Source organism: Chiloscyllium punctatum, chromosome 8, assembly GCF_047496795.1.
Source record: "Chiloscyllium punctatum isolate Juve2018m chromosome 8, sChiPun1.3, whole genome shotgun sequence".
Lineage (NCBI taxonomy): Eukaryota > Metazoa > Chordata > Chondrichthyes > Orectolobiformes > Hemiscylliidae > Chiloscyllium > Chiloscyllium punctatum.
In genome coordinates this window covers 87,366,937-87,380,763 of record NC_092746.1, presented here as the reverse complement: position 1 = coordinate 87,380,763, position 13,827 = coordinate 87,366,937, and the positions used below count along the sequence as shown (strand labels likewise).

Genomic DNA, 13,827 nt, shown 5'->3' with positions numbered 1-13,827 from the left:
GGATGTGATGCCAATCAAGTGGACTGCTTTGCCTTGGATGATGTTGAGCTTCTTGAGTGTTGGGGCTGTAATATTCCAAACAAGTAGCAGGTCCGGTCATGTTTATGGTCAATGGTAACCCCCAGGATATTGATAGTAGGGGATTCAATGATGGTAACACTGCAGAATGTCAGGATTGTCTCTTATTGGAGATGGTCATTGCCTGGCATTTGTGTGGTGTGAATGGTGATTGCAAAGTGCACTTCAGTAACTCACCAAGTTTCTTCCCATTCGCACCTTCCAAACTCCCGATCTCTACCACCTAGAAACACAAGGGCAACGAGTGGATGGGAACACCACCACTTACTAGTTTCCCTTCAAGCCACTCAACTTCCTGACGTGGAGATATATTGCCTTTTCTTCTGTCTCTGGTTCAACATCCTGAAATTACATTCTTCACAGCATTGTGGGGAGTGTTTCTACCCTGAGGAATACAGCGGCTCAAGGTGGCAGCTCACCACGACCTTCTTCAGGGCAATTCAGGCTGTTAGCCCAGTCAGTGATGGACCACAGCCCATGACTGAATTAAAAATAAACTCTATTTAACTCTAACTGCAATAAATTCAATGGCAAAGAACTCCACAAGGTAACAACACTCAGAGAGAAATATTCTTCCCTTCTCATTGTGAAAATTCTAACACCAACTATTGGTATAGAGTCATAGAGTCATAGAGATGTATACAGCATGGAAACAGACCCTTTGGTCCAACCCGTCCATGCTGACCAGATATCCCAACCCAATCTAGTCCCACCTGCCAGCACCCGACCCATATCCCTCCAAGCACTTCCTATTCATATACCCATCCAAATGCCTTTTAAATTTTGCAATTGTACCAGCCTCCACCACATCTTCTGGCAGCTCATTGCATCCACGTGCCACCCTCTGCGTGAAAAAGTTGCCCCTTAGGTCTCTTTTATATCTTTCCCCTCTCACCCTAAACCTATGCCCTCTAGTTCTGGACTCCCCGACCCAAGGGAAAAGATTTTGTGAATTTATCCTATCTATGCCCCTCATAATTTTGTAAACCTCTATAAGGTGACCCCTCAGCTTCCGACGCTCCAGGGAAAACAACCCCAGCCTGTTCAGCCTCTCCCTGTAGCTATAGCTCAAATCCTCCAACCCTGGCAACATCCTTGTAAATCTTTTCTGAACTCTTTCAAGTTTCACAACATCTTTCCGATAGGAAGGAGACCAGGATTGCTTGCAATATTCCAACAGTGACCTAACCAATGTCCTGTACAGCAGCAAAATTACCTCCCAACTCCTGTACTCAATATTCTGACCAATATCGGAAAGCATACCAAACGCCTTCTTCACTATCCAATCTACCTGCAACACCACTTTCAAGGAGCAATGAACCTGCACTCCAAGATCTCTTTGTTCAGCAACACTCCCTAGGACCTTAACATTAAGTGTATAAGTCCTGCTAAGATTTGCTTTCCCAAAATGCAGCAGCTTGCATTTACCTGAATTAAACTCCATCTGCCACTTCTCAGCCCATTGGCCCATCTGGTCACCATCCTGTTGTAATCTGAGGTAACCCTCTTCGTTGTCCACTCCATCTCCAATTTTGGTGTCATCTGCAAACTTACTAACTGTACCTCTTATGCTCACATCCAAATCATTTATGTAAATGACAAAAAGTAGAGGGTCCAGCACCGATCCTTGTGGCACTCCACTGGTCACAGGCCTCCAGTCTGAAAAACAACCCTCCACCGCCACCCTCTGTCTTCTACATTTTGAGCCAGTTCTGTATCTAAATGGCTAGTTCTCCCTGTATTCCATGAGATCTAACCTTGCTAATCAGTCTCCCATGGGGAACCTTGTCGAATGCCTTACTGAAGTCCATATAGATCACATCTACTGCTCTGCCCACACCAATCTTCTTTGTTACTTCTTCAAAAAACTCAATCAAGTTTGTGAGACATGATTTCCCACGCACAAAACCATGTTGACTATCCTGAATCAGTCCTTGCCTTTCCAAATACATGTACATCCTGTCCCTCAGGATTCACTCCAACAACATGCCCACCACCAAGGTCAGGCTCACCGGTCTATAGTTCCCTGGCTTGTCTTTACCGCCCTTCTTAAACAGTGGCACCACGGTTTTCCAACCTTCAGTCTTCCGGCACCTCACCTGTGACTATCGATGATACAAATATCTCAGCAAGAGGCCCAGCAATCACTTCTTTAGCTTCCCACAGAGTTCTAGGGTACACCTGATCAGGTCCTGAGGATTTATCCACCTTTAACCATTTCTAGGCATCCAGCACTTCCTCCTCTGTCATCTGGATATCTTGCAAGATGTCACCATCTATTTCCCTACAGTCTATATCTTCCATATCCTTTTCCACAGTAAATACTGATGCAAAATATTCATTTGGTATCTCCCCCATTTTCTGCGGCTCCACACAAAGGCCGCCTTGCTGATCTTTGAGGGGCCCTATTTTCTCCCTAGTTATCCTTTTGTCCTTAATATTTTTGTAAAAACCCTTCGGATTCTCCTTAATTCTATTTGCCAAAGCTATCTCATGTCCCCATTTTGCCCTCCTGATTTCCCTCTTAAGTATACTCTTACTTTCTTTATACTCTTCTAAGGATTCACTCGATCTATCCTGTCTATACCTGACATATGCTTCCTTCTTTTTCTTAACCAAACCCTCAATTTCTTTAGTCATCCAGCATTCCCTATACCTACCAGCCTTCCCTTTCACCCTGACAGGAATATACTTTCTCTGGATTCTTGTTATCTCATTTCTGAAGGCTTCCCATTTTCCAGCCGTCCCTTTACCTGTGAACATCTGTCTCCAATCAGCTTTCGAAAGTTCTTGCCTCATACCGTCAAAATTGGCCTTTCTCCAATTTAGAACTTCAACTTTTAGATCTAGTCTATCCTTTTCCATCGCTATTTTAAAACGAATAGAATTATGGTCGCTGGCCCCAAAGTGGTCCCCCACTGACACCTCAGTCACCTTATTTCCCAAGAGTAGGTCAAGTTTTGCACCTTCTCTATTAGGTACATCCACATACTGAATCAGAAAATTGTCTTTTACACACTTAACAAATTCCTCTCCATCTAAACCTTTAACATTATGGCAGTCCCAGTCGATGCTTGGAAAGTAAAATCCCCGACCATAACCACCCTATTATTCTTACAGATAGCTGAGATCTCCTTACAAGTTTGTTTCTCAATTTCCCTCTGACTATTGGGGGGGTGTATAATACAATCCCAATAAGGTGATCATCCCTTTCTTATTTCTCAGTTCCACCCAAATAACTTCCCTGAATGTATTTCCAGGAATATCCTCCCTTAGAACAGCTGTAATGCTATACCTTATCAAAAATGCCACTCCCCCTCCTCTCTTGCCTCCCTTTCTCTCCTTCCTGTAGCATTTGTATCCTGGAACATTCAACTGCCAGTCCTGCCCATCCCTGAGCCATGTTTTCGTAATTGCTATGATATCCCAGTCCCATGTTCCTAACCATGCCCTGAGTTCTCCTGCCTTCCCTGTTAGGCCCCTTGCATTGAAATAAATGCAGTTTAATTTATTAGTCCTACCTTGTCCCTGCTTGCCCTGACTGTTTGACTCTCTTCTGTTCTCAGCTGTACCCGTCTCAGATCGATCTCTTTCCTCACTATCTCCCTGGGTCCCAACCCCCCCACCTTACTAGTTTAAGTCCTCCCAAGCAGTTCTAGCAAATTTCCCCACCAGTATATTAGTCCCCTTCCAATTTAGGTGCAATCCATCCTTCTTGTACAGGTCACGTCTACCCCAAAAGAGATTCCAATGATCCAAAAATGTGAATCCATCTCCCATACACCAGCTCCTCAGCCATGCATTCATCTGCTCTATCCTCCTATTCCTGCCCTCACTAGCTCGTAGTACTGGGAGTATTCGAGATATTACTACCCTTGAGGACCTCCTTTTTAAATTTCTGCCGAACTCTCTGTAATCTCCCTTCAGAGTCTCAACCTTTTCCCTTCCAATATAGTTGGTTCCAATGTGGACAATGACCTCCTGCTGACCCCTCTCCCCCATGAGAACATTCTGCACCCTCTATGAGACATCCTTGATCCTGGCACCAGGGAAACAACACACCATTCTGCTTTTTCCCTGCTGTGTTGGAAGGATTTATAGATTGATGCTCAATCTGCTAGGCCATACACTAAATATGAATTCCTGGCTATCATAGGAATCAGGTTTTGTTTGTTGCAACTTCCCAGCTACCTTTGTTGAGGTATTTCATTATCATGTATATGTAATGAAACTTCAGACTGGAACTGGAAATCAAATTGTTATTCTGAGACATTTGTTCCAACTGGATTTGTCATGATGATCCTCTTTACTTAAAAATGTGTTGCTGGAAAAGCGCAGCAGGTCAGGCAGCATCAAAGGAACAGGAGAATCGATGTTTCAGGCATTAGCCCTTCTTCAGGAATGAGGAGGGTGTGCCAAGCAGGCTAAGATAAAAGGTAGGGAGGAGGGACTTGGGGGAGGGGCGTTGAAAATACGATAGGTGGAAGGAAGTTAAGGTGAGGGTGATAGGCCGGAGAGGGGGTGGGGGCGGAGAGGTCGGGAAGAAGATTGCAGGTCAAGAAGGCTGTGCTGAGTCTGAGGGTTGGGACTGAGAAAAGGTGGGGGGAGGGGAAATGAGGAAGCTAGAGAAATCTGCATTCATCCCTTGTGGTTGGAGGGTTCCTAGGCGGAAGATGAGGCGCTCTTCCTCCAGGCGTCGTGTTGCCATGGTCTGGCGATGGAGGAGGCCAAGGACCTGCATGTCCTTGGCAGAGTGGGAGGGGGAGTGAAAGTGTTCAGCCATGGGGCGGTTGGGTTGGTTGGCGCGAGTGTCCCAAAGGTGTTCTCTGAAACGTTCCGCAAGTAGGCGGCCTGTCTCCCCAATGTATAGGAGGTCACATCGGGTGCAGCGGATGCAGTAAACCCTCAGACTCAGCACCGCCTTCTTGACCTGCAATCTTCTTCCTGACCTCTCCGCCCCCACCCCCTCTCTGGCCTATCACCCTCACCTTAACCTCCTTCCACCTATCACATTCCCAACGCCCCTCCCCCAAGTTCCTCCTCCCTACCTTTCATCTTAGCCTACTTGGCACACCCTCCTCATTCCTGAAGACGGGCTTATGCCCAAAATGTCGATTCTCCTGTTCCTTTGATGCTGCCTGACCTGCTGCGCTTTTCCAGCAACACATTTTTAAGCTCTGATCTCCAGCATCTGCAGTCCTCACTTTCTCCTAATGATGATCCTCTGAGTACTGCTATTTAATTATACAAATTTGCAGATTTACTGTCTTGGTGATTACTGTGTTGGCATTCAGACTCAACTCCAGACATGAGGAGCTATTTGTTGATCTAAGGCATGCTGCTCCAATGAATTTCCCATACTGTCAGATGACACTTTGCATTAGAATTGTGCAGGGGTCAGCCAATAAACTGCTGCAGGAAATTTATTCAGAGGAGAATTTGCCAACCTCAATATTGTCACAAGTAAGTTAAACAAAATCACAACAGCACAGCCAGACGAAGCAAGCCAGAGCTGAAATTCAACTCAAGAGTACTGTTATATCAGAGTAAATTTACAACAAATTTTTAAATACATCATAATGAAGTGCTTAAGTACTTCAATTTTTCAGCATTTTAAGTTGCTTTCTACAAATGGGTGACTGATGTTTCAGTCAGTTAGGATAGTGCCTCCATCTTCCCCTACCCACAAACCATTGTAGCAGATTAGTGTGGCACAATGTCACTCTGCTGCAGGATTTTGAAAAACAATTCTGGATTAGTGGTGCTGGAAGAGCACAGCAGTTCAGGCAGCATCCAAGTAGCTTTGAAATTGACGTTTTGGGCAAAAGCCCTTCATCAGGAATAAAGGCAGTGAGCCTGAAGCGTGGAGAGATAAGCTAGAGGAGGTTGGGGGTGGGGAGAAAGTAGCATAGAGTACAATGGGTGAGTGGGGGAGGGGATGAAGGTGATAGGTCAGGAGGAGAGGGTGGAGTGGATAGGTGGAAAAGAAGATAGGCAGGTAGGACAAGTCCGGACAAGTCAAGGGGACACTTACTGAGCTGGAAGTTTAGAACTAGGGTGAGGTGGGGGAAGGGGAAATGAGGAAACTGTTGAAGTCCACTTTGATGCCCTGGGGTTGAAGTGTTCCGAGGCGGAAGGTGAGGCGTTCTTCCTCCAGGCGTCTGGTGGTGCGGAAGCGGCGGTGAAGGAGGCCTAGGACCTCCATGTCCTCGGCAAAGTGGGAGGGAGAGTTGAAATGTTGGGCCATGGGGCGGTGTGGTTGATTGGTGCGGGTGTCCCGGAGATGTTCCCTAAAGCGCTCTGCTAGGAGGCGCCCAGTCTCCCCAATGTAGAGGAGACCACATCGGGAGCAATGGATACAATAAATGATATTAGTGGATGTGCAAGTAAAACTTTGATGGATGTGGAAGGCTCCTTTAGGGCCTTGGATAGAGGTGAGGGAGGAGGTGTGGGCGCAGGTTTTACTGTTCCTGCGGTAGCAGGGGAAGATGCTGCTTACTCTAATAATAGACCCACAGCTACAAAAAGGGAAAAGTTGGGTACTGCAGTTCTGAATGGAGAGATTGTTTGCAGGGGCTTCCCAGAATTCCAGGTATCCACACAATACATCACTGGCTGTGAATTCCCAAAGACACGAGGGAATGGGTAGAGATGGAATGTCTGCCCACCCAAAATATTATATTGTATTAAGATAGACCGAGCTGAACAGAGTGGTGTTCTGGATTTCAGAATCATCCTGGAGTCCAGATTGCTGGGCAATATCTTTCCACCCAGGATATGTCTGATACCCGAGGGGTTGAAATGAGCCTCCAGAAGAAAGACCAACAAGAAAGAATGAAACTAGATGAATTAATGTTTCTATGTTTGCAGATGTATTCCTGACTTACTGGTGCCCAATACACCCCCTTAACTGTAACAACTACAAGGATCATCAGTCACATTATGTTAGTACAGCTAGCAGTTGAGAAATAAAAAATCAGTCTACAGTCAGAAATTACATTTCTGCTTGACAAACTGGGCACCCGTATGGGCCCCAGCTATGCCTGTCTCTTTGTTGTCTACGTAGAACAGTCCTTCTTCCATAGTTACAATGGCATCACTCCCCACCTCTTCCTCCGCTACATTGATGACTGCATCGGCGCCACCTCGTGCTCCCGTGAGGAGGTTGAGCAATTCATCAACTTTACCAACACGTTCCACCCTGACCTTAAATTTACCTGGACCATCTCTGACACCTCCCTCCCCTTCCTGGACCTTTCCATCTCCATTAATGAAAACCGACTTGACACTGATATTTTTTACAAACCCACTGACTCCCACAGCTACCTGGATTACACTTCTTCCTACCCTACCTCCTGCAAAAATGCCATCCCATATTCCCAATTCCTCTGCCTCCGCCATATCTGCTCCCAAGAGGACCAGTTCTACCACAGAACACACCAGATGGCCTCCTTCTTTAGAGACCGCAATTTCCCTTCCCACGTGGTTAAAGATGCCCTCCAATGCATCTCGTCCACATCCCGGACCTCCGCCCTCAGACCCCACCCCTCCAACCGTAACAAGGACAGAACGCCCCTGGTGCTCACCTTCCACCCTATCAATCTTCGCATAAACCAAATCATCCGCTGACATTTCCACCACCTCCAAACAGACCCCACCACCAGGGATATATTTCCCTTCCCACCCCTTTCCACCTTCCACAAAGACCGTTCCTCTGTGACTACCTGGTCAGGTCCACGCCCCCCAACGATCCACCCTCCCGTCCTGGCACCTTCCCCTGCCACTGCAGTGATTGCAAAACCTGCGCCCACACCTCCTCCCTCACCTCCATCCAAGACCCTAAAGGAACCTTCCACATCCATCAAAGTTTTACCTGCACATCCACTAATATCATTTATTTTATCTGTTACTCTCGATGCGGCCTCCTCTACATTGGGGAGATGGACGCTTCCTAGCAGAGCGCTTTAGGGAACATCTCCGGGACACCCGCACCAATCAACCACACCGCCCCGTGGCTCAACATTTCAACGCCCCCCTCCCACTCTGCCGAGGACATGGAGGTCCTGGGCCTCCCTCACCACCACTCCCTCACCACCCGAAGCCTGGAGGAAGAAAGCCTCATCTTCCGCCTCAGAACACTTCAACCCCAGGGCATCAATGTGGACTTCAACAGATTCCTCATTTCCCCTTCCCCCACCTCACCCCAGGTCCAAACTTCCAGCTCAGCACTGTCACCATGACCTGTCCTACCTGCCTATCTTCCTTTCCACCTATCCACTCCACCCTCCTCTCTGACCTATCACCTTCATCCACTCCCCTCTCACCTATTGTACTCTATGATACTTTCTCCCCACCCCCACCCTCCTCTCATTTATCTCTCCACCCTTCAGGCTCTCTGCCTGTATTTCTGATGAAGGGCTTTTGCCCAAAACGTTGATTTTGCTGCTCCTCGGATGCTGCCTGAACTGCTTTGGTTTTCCAGCACCACTAATCCAGAATCTGGTTTCCAGCATCTGCAGTCACTATTTTTACCTAAACTCATTTAAAGTTTTGAAGAGATACAATGGACACAATGGAATTCCCGCAGACTGGAGAACTGATCCCAGTTCCATTTTTAAAAAGCCAGGAAATAGTGCAACCTGTCTGCTCAGTCCATCTGGGCTGGTATGAGAACTCTGCCAGCTTTCAATCACAAGATAACAAGCTTGCAGATCTGGTGCTTAACTCATTCAAATCTCTGATCTTCCCTGATATTTTAATTAGTTGTGTTGAGTCTACTTGTTTGTGTTTGTTGTTTAAGACTCAGCAGATTGTGTTTATCAGGTATTTATTGTTCTTGAATACACTGTATAAGTATTTTCTTCTGCTGCCCATAGATCCTGGGTGCTGCAGTGTGTTGTGGCCTGTTTAAATAATGTCCTAATTCTGCTCCATTTGTGGGTGTTGGGAAGATCACTTCTGTAGTTAAGTATCTCGTATGTGTTCGTTGCTTTCCTGTAGACACTAGTCTGCGGTTCTCCATTAATTGTTCGTTCCACTGTGACATCTAGGAAGGGGGTATCTGTTGTTGCTCTCCTCCTCTTTTGTGAAATTTATGCCAGTAAGGATGTTGTTGATGCTGTTGTAGGTTTCCTCCAATTTGTCCCATTTTGTGATGACAAAGGTGTCAACCATGTAGTGGACCCAAAGTTCACCCGATAAACACAGTCTGCCGATTCTTAAACAACAAACCCAAACAAGTAGACACAACAGACCCAGAAACTCTAGCCACACTACCATACATCAAAGCCATCTCAGAGATGGCTACCAGACTACTCCAACCCCTTGGCATCACGGTAGCCCACAAACCTACCAACACACTGAAACAGCTACTGATGAACCTAAAGGACCTTGTATCAAAAACCAGCAAAATGCATGTCATTTACAGAATATCTTGCAAAGACTGTAACAAACATACATCGGGCAGACAGGCAGAAAACTAGCCACCAAGATACACAAACAGCAACTAGCCACCAAAAGACATGACCCACTGTCACTAGTATCCTTACATACAAATGAAGAAGGACAACACTTCGATTGGGACAACACATCCATCCTAGGGCAAACCAAACAGAGACATACATGGAAATTCCTACAGGTCTGGCATTCAAACCAGAACTTCATCAACAAACACATCAATTTGGACCCCATTTATCAACCTCTGAGGAAAAGGACCAGAAATGATATCACCCACCTTAACAGACCAAGTCACATAAATAGAAAGCAGGACAGCAGGCCAGCACTTCATTATAGGCTCACTGATGATGTTACCTAGCATGCTGACAAAATGTCTGAAAACAAACCTACCAGCTCAGCAAGCAAATTTAAAACGTGAACATTGCCTATTGACATTCAATGCTGTTGCAATCACTGAATCCCCCACTATTAACATTCTGGGGGCTACATTAGCATGAAACTCAATTGGACTCTAACAATGGCTATGAGAGCAAGCCAGAGGTTAGAAATACCATGGCGAGTAACTCACCTCTTGACTCCCCAAAGCCTGTCCACCATCTCCAAGGCACAATTCAGGAATGTGATGGAATACTCCTCACTTGCCTGGATAGATTCAGCTCCAACAATACACAAGAAGCTTGACACCATCCAGGACAAAGGAGCCAGTTTTTATTGGCAATACATCCACAAGTATCCACTTCCTCCACCACTGATACTCAATACACATTGCTGCTACTACAGAAATTCATCAAAGATCCTCAGGCAGTACCTTCCAAACAGAAGACTACTTCCATCGAGAAAGACAAGGGCAGCTGATACATTGAGGTAAAAACAATGACTGCAGATGCTGGAAACCAGATTCTGGATTAGTTGTGCTGGAAGAGCACAGAAGGGCTTTTGCCCGAAACGTCGATTCTGCTGCTCCTTGGATGCTGCCTGAACTGCTGTGCTCTCCCAGCTGATACATTGGAATACCACCACCTTCAAGTTCCCCTCCAAGTCATTTACCATCTGATTTAGAAATATATTATTGTTCCTTCATTGTCAGTGGGTCAAAATCCCCTGGAATTTCCTCTCTAAAGGCATTGTGGGTCAACCCGCAGCCAGTGGACTGCAGCAGTTCAAGAAGGCAGCTCATCACCACCTTCTCAAGAGCAACTAGCGATAAACAATAAATGCTGGTCAGCCAGCGACACCCACATCCCACAAAATAAAAGAAAATGACTAAATTTGAGGTTGTTAATCTAAGGGGGATGACTGCCTTCTGAAACTCAGCATCTAGGTAACTCTTCCCCTCCCTGATGTGTCGCACTGTTTGAAGCTCAGACTCCAGTTCATCAACTCGGAGTCGCAGGTCTTCAGGCACTTGTTACAGGAATGGTAACTATGAACCATAATGGGGTCCACCAGCTCCCACATCATGCAGTTACAACATACTCCCTGGCACAGCATCTCTATTTTCATGACCTAGCTCTTGTTTTGATTTTTTTAAAAATCGTACTGGTCTTTTAGTTAGTAGCCTGCAAATATTTCCCATATTTACCTTCAATCTGAAAGTATCCGATAAGAAATAGTCAAATTACCAGCTTACCACCAACTAATGAACTTACAGTTTACCTGTGATGTCACTCTTGTATTGGGCCCCAATCCTGATTAGATAAGATTCCCTACAGCGTGGAAACAGGCCCTTCGGCCCAGCCAGTCCACACCGACCCTCCGAAGAGTAACCCACCCTGATCCATTTCCCTCTGACTAATGCACCTAACGCTATGGGCAATTTAGCATAGCCAATTCACCTGACCTGCACATCTTTGGACTGTGGGAGGAAACTGGAGCATCTGGAGGAAACCCACGCAGACACAGGGAGAAAGTGCAAACTCCACACAGACAGTCACCCAAGGCTGGAATCGGACCTGGGACCCTGGTGCTGTAAGGCAGCAGTGCTAACCACTGAGCCACTGTGCCACCCATAGCTGTGCTTCAATTATTCTGTTAAAAACTTTACAATTTAAAAGCCAAGAAAAACACAAGCAAAAAAAATCGTCATTCCTCTCTGCATCGAATTCCCAAGTTGCCGCCAAATTCCCCAAACTGTATAAAAACCAAATGAACCACAGGTGCTATAGATCAGAAACAAAAACATAAATTGCTGGAAAAGCTCAGCAGGTCTGGCAGCATCTGTGGAGAGTCACTTGACCCGAAACGTTAACGCCGACTTCCAGCTATTTCTGGTTTTGCTCCCAAACCATATACTCATCTGAGGTAAAAACAATGACTGCAGATGCTGGAAAGCAAATACTGGATTAGTGGTGCTGGAAGAGCACAGCAGTTCAGGCAGCATCCAACGAGCAGCGAAATCGACGTTTCGGGCAAAAGCCCTTCATCAGGAATAAAGGCAGTGAGCCTGAAGCATGGAGAGATAAGCTAGAGGAGGGTGGGGGTGGGGAGAGAGTAGCATAGAGTACAATGGGTGAGTGGGGGAGGAGATGAAGGTGATAGGTCAAGGAGGAGAGGGTGGAGTGGATAGGTGGAAAAGGAGATAGGCAGGTCAGACAAGTCCGGACAAGTCAAGGAGACAGTGCTGAGCTGGAAGTTTGAAACTAGGATGAGGTGGGGGAAGGGGAAATGAGGAAGCTGTTGAAGTCCACATTGATGCCCTGGGATTGAAGTGTTCCGAGGCGGAAGATGAGGCGTTCTTCCTCCAGGCGTCTGGTGGTGAGGGAGCGGCGGTGAAGGAGGCCCAGGACCTCCATGTCCTCAGCAGAGTGGGAGGGGGAGTTGAAATGTTGGGCCATGGGGCGGTTTGGTTGATTGGTGCGGGTGTCTCGGAGATGTTCCCTAAAGCGCTCTGCTAGGAGGCGCCCAGTCTCCCCAATGTAGAGGAGACCACATCGGGAGCAACGGATACAATAAATGATATTAGTGCATGTGCAGGTAAAACTTTGATGGATGTGGAAGGCTCCTTTAGGGCCTTGGATAGAGGTGAGGGAGGAGGTGTGGGCGCAGGTTTTACAGTTCCTACGGTGGCAGTGGTAAGTGCCAGGATGGGAGGGTGGGTCGTAGGGGGGTGTGGACTTGACCAGGTAGTCGCGGAGGGAATGGTCTTTGCGGAAGACGGAAAGGGGTGGGGAAGGAAATATATCCCTGGTGGTGGGGTCTTTTTGGAGGTGACGGAATGTCGGCGGATGATTTGGTTTATGCGAAGGTTTGTAGTGTGGAAGGTGAGAACCAGGGGCGTTCTGTCCTTGTTACGGTTGGAGGGGTGGGGTTTGAGAGCAGAGGTGCGGGATGTGGACGAGATGCATTGGAGGGCATCTTTAACCACATGGGAAGGGAAATTGTGGTCTCTAAAGAAGGAGGCCATCTGGTGTGTTCTATGGTGGAACCGGTCCTCCTGGGAGCAGATACGGCGAAGGCAGAGAAATTGGGAATACGGGATGGCATTTTTGCAAGAGATAGGGTGTAGTCCAGGTAGCTGTGGGAGTCGGTGGGTTTGTAAAAAATGTCAGTGTCAAGTCGGTCGTCACTAATGGAGATGGAGAGGTCCAGGAAGGGGAGCGAGGTGTCAGAGATGGTCCAGGTAAATTTAAGGTCAGGATGGAACTCTATGCTACTCTCTCCCCACCCCCACCCTCCTCTCGCTTATCTCTCCATGCTTCAGGCTCACTGCCTTTATTCCTGATGAAGGGCTTTTGCCCGAAACGTCGATTTCGCTGCTCGTTGGATGCTGCCTGAACTGCTGTGCTCTTCCAGCACCACTAATCCATATACTCATCTGGCTGTGTCTCGCACTGGATGGGATCTCTCCTTCCTGACTGTGCAAAGCTTATTGGTGCAATTACCATGTGTATAGGTACAGCACGCCAAGAAACACCGTTAATGTCACATTCCATGAGGATACAAGCCTCAGCAAACTATTGATACCTTCAGTGTGAGACTCAGTGTTCAGTATCTGTATAAATCTATACTTCTAGTTGTCAACAATTTCAAGGCAAATAAGCATAGTGCAGGAAAATGGTGTTGAGCTTGAAGATCAGCCAGTCTTTTGAAATGGCAGAGCAGGCTTCAGGGGGTCTCTGCCATACCTAAGTTCTGTGTTTCTCTGTGCAAAACAGTATTGTTAGGGCTGAGGAAGAGAGAATATGATAATATTGGATGCAAAACCTAGAACTGGCAGTGAATGCTTAATGAATCCTTAATACTAAGGGAAGTCTTGTTCCTGAGATGAAGTTTTTACACCTTTATAATACATTT

General features: G+C 46.7%; 1 protein-coding gene across 4 annotated transcripts in view; it reads right to left on the bottom strand.

The window, feature by feature from the left end:
• The window catches only part of myo3a (myosin IIIA), a 444,520-nt gene that overhangs the window by 236,896 nt on the left and 193,797 nt on the right, over window positions 1-13,827 (bottom strand). The window lies entirely within an intron of this gene.